The sequence below is a fragment of the Oryzias melastigma genome, linkage group LG2, assembly GCF_002922805.2.
Source record: "Oryzias melastigma strain HK-1 linkage group LG2, ASM292280v2, whole genome shotgun sequence".
NCBI classification, from domain to species: domain Eukaryota; kingdom Metazoa; phylum Chordata; class Actinopteri; order Beloniformes; family Adrianichthyidae; genus Oryzias; species Oryzias melastigma.
Window position 1 is genome coordinate 18,138,403 of NC_050513.1, and position 3,244 is coordinate 18,141,646.

The 3,244-nt window shown below is 36.4% G+C and overlaps 2 long non-coding RNA genes across 2 annotated transcripts in view; both read left to right on the top strand.

Annotated features, from left to right (window-relative positions):
• Nucleotides 1-3,244, top strand: part of LOC112156635 — a 49,687-nt gene that overhangs the window by 25,933 nt on the left and 20,510 nt on the right. The window lies entirely within an intron of this gene.
• LOC112156636 lies at nt 1,022-2,496 on the top strand. Its single transcript, XR_002921011.2, has 3 exons — nt 1,022-1,426; nt 1,981-2,090; nt 2,310-2,496. It is a non-coding gene; the product is annotated as an uncharacterized LOC112156636 (long non-coding RNA).

The following is a 3,244-nucleotide window of genomic DNA, read 5'->3' on the forward strand; positions in this document are numbered from 1 at the left end:
CACAGAATGGCAAAAATGTATCTATTAGCATGCTAACATTAGCCATTACTATTTACCTAGCTAATGAGCTATTCTAATTATTAACTAGTTCTAGCATTTAGCATTTTTGGAAGGATTATCAATAACTGTTTGGATTTTATTTTTATTTTTTTATTTTTGGCTATATTGAAGTTCAGCTAATATTTCAGCTACATGCTAACTATTTTGACTAATTTAGGTTTTTTTCAGTATTTTAGGCTATTTACAAAAATAGATTTTTAAACAAAACCAGACAAAAGCATCTATTCGAATGCTAATATGGCTAACATTAGCCACTACCATTTACCTAGCTAATAAGGTATGCTAATTATCAGCTAGTCTGAGTAGCATTTACCAGTTTTGAAAGGATTATCAATAATTGCTTGAATTTTATTTTATTTATTTTTGGGGGGGGCTATATTGGAGTTTAGCTAATATTTCAGCTACATGCTAACTACTTTAGCTAATTTAGGCTTTTTCTGTATTTTACGCTACTTTGAAGTTTAGCCAATTTTCAGCTACATACTATCTGTTTTGGCTAACAGGCTTTTCTGTGTTTCAGGCTATATTGTAGTTTAGCTAATATTTCAGCTACATGCTAACTATTTTTGGCTAATTTAGGTAATGTTTTTAAAAGTATTTCAGGCTATTTTGAAGTTTGGCTAATTTTACAGCTACATGCTAATGATTTTGGCTAATTAGTTTTTTTTTGTTGGTATTTTAGGCTATTTTGAAGTTAAGCTAATTTTACCGCGACATGCTAACTGTTTTTGGCCAACTAAGGCTTCTTTTTTTCATTTTTAGGCTAATTTGGCATTTAGCTAATATTTTACTTAGCTATCAGCTTCAGCGTTTTCAGCTATCAATTATGGCATCTTCAGCTATCAGCTGCCAAATTCAGCTTACAGCATTCACGCTAGAGTTATCGCAAGTAATGCTATATATCTAGTTAAAGTTAGCTTTTTAGAAACTTAGAAGTCTTGTTGATATAGATATAATATTTACACATTTTGAATAAATGTTGTGTTGGTGGTTTATTCCCGTCTTTGTTTGCGACCATTAGCCCGGCGGTTGTAAACAAAACATTTGGTCACCGCAGACGAAGTGTCTTCGCTCCAGAGTTCATCCAGACACCTCTAATGGGGAAAATTGACATTTCTTCTTTGTTTTTTCTTCTAATTCCCTCTGAGTGCGACCGACATGAAGAGACGCCTGGCTGGAGGATGATGTCATTTGTTGATAAGGCTACGAGCCCCCAGCTCCCTCCAGCATCCAGTGGGGGCCATGTCACTGGTTTTGTCTCGACTTATCCACCCATTTACCGTCACAGCCTTATCAAACCACGGAGACGTACAGAGAAATGAAGAAACCGTCCGCAGATCTGATTTTCTTCGATTAGAAACAGAACGTGAGTCATCGCGCTCGGCCCACTTCCTTTTGATGTGTGGCGCAGAAATAATACAAATTGCATTTTGCCCCTGTGAAACACAATAAGTGGTTGGCGTGATGGAGAACATTTTCATTTATTAACTTGATGCTTTAAGCCAAAGGGCTCCCATCCTTATCTGTGGAGACTTATCAGCTGCCTTTGTGATAAAAAAAAAAAAGCCGGGCAGCTCCGACATCAGCGGCGATCCCTGCAACTCAAAGTGCTCCGATTTAAAGACTCGCTGATTCTCCCCAGATATGGATTAATCCAGGAAATAAGATTGAGGAAATTGAATGATACGCATAATTTCAGCTAAAACATACAGAAAAGCACTTTCCATTGAACAGAACCGACTTCTCTGTAATTCAATTTGTCTGAACTTGTTTGGGTTTAGTTTGTCAGAGTTTGTCCAGAACTCTGATTAGTTTGTTTACCAAGTTTTTTACGTTGTTTTTATCTTTGCTTTATTTTGGTAAAACTTGAGCGCACATATGCCCGGCAAAAATAAAGATTCAAAGTTGATGCTTCTGCAGCCATAAACCAGATGAATTCCCAACGGCGACACATGTTCCCAGCGGGAATCCCGTTGTGCCGACGCCGCCGACACTTCCAAAAGTCTCAACTTCCTGCTTTATTCGTCAAGGTGAAAAGTTCAAGATTCTTTATTGTGTGCATTAATTGGGATTAATGTTCCAACAAAATCTGCTTCATTAATTTGTCATTATTTTAGATTGAGATTTGTAAATGTAGAACCAGGTCAATTTGTTCATGGAAATCAACAAGGAGCTTGATGTTTAAATTAAAAAATAAAAACTCGCAAATGTCTACTATATATATATATATATGTCCATTTACATTGTAGATTCTCACTGAAGGTTGTGAGAGCTTTTTGACAAAGAAGGACAGTGATCCACTCTAGCCGATGAACTGGCCTCCACAGTCGGATGGAGCTGAACCCCAATGAGAAGTTTTGGGGTGAGCTGGATGGCAGAGGGAAGGCAAAGGGGTCAACAAGTGCTAAACACCTCTGAGAACTATATATATATTACTGTATGTGTGTGTCCATACCATAGTTACACACGTTTATGTAAATGTTCGCGCAAAAAAATGGCTCATGGTTCATGAGCCATTCTGAAGTGTTTCCAAGCAGGAAACACTTCAGAAATACTTAAACACATTTTTAAAGTGTGCATGTAATTTCATTATTAATATGTGTTTACCAATGAATCCCATTACCACGTGTTTACTAATTTAACACGTTGCTACATGTTTACTAGCTTAAAGCATTGCTACATGTTTACTAGCTTAAAGCGTAACTACATGTTTACTAGCTTAAAGCGTTGCTACGTGTTTACTAGCTTAAAACATTGCTACGTGTTTACTAGCTTAAAGCGTTGCTACATGTTTGCTAGCTTAAAGCATTGCTACGTGTTTGCTAGCTAAAAGCATTGCTACGTGTTTATTAGCTTAAAACATTGCTACGTGTTTACTAGCTTAAAGCGTAACTACATGTTTACTAGCTTAAAACATTGCTACGTGTTAACTAGCTTAAAGCCCAACTACTTCTTTACTAGCTTAAAGCGTTGCTTTGTGTTTACTACTTTATTTTTTATTTTCTACTTTCACTAACGTAATGTGTTGATACGTGTTTATCAGTTTGACGTGTTGCTTCTTGTTTTTAACAGAAAGCTTTGCTCCATGTTTACCAAAGAAAACGTTTCTCTGTGTTCACCAACATAACTCATTACTAATGTAAATTGTCATCACGTTTACTAACGTAACATTTCACTACTACGG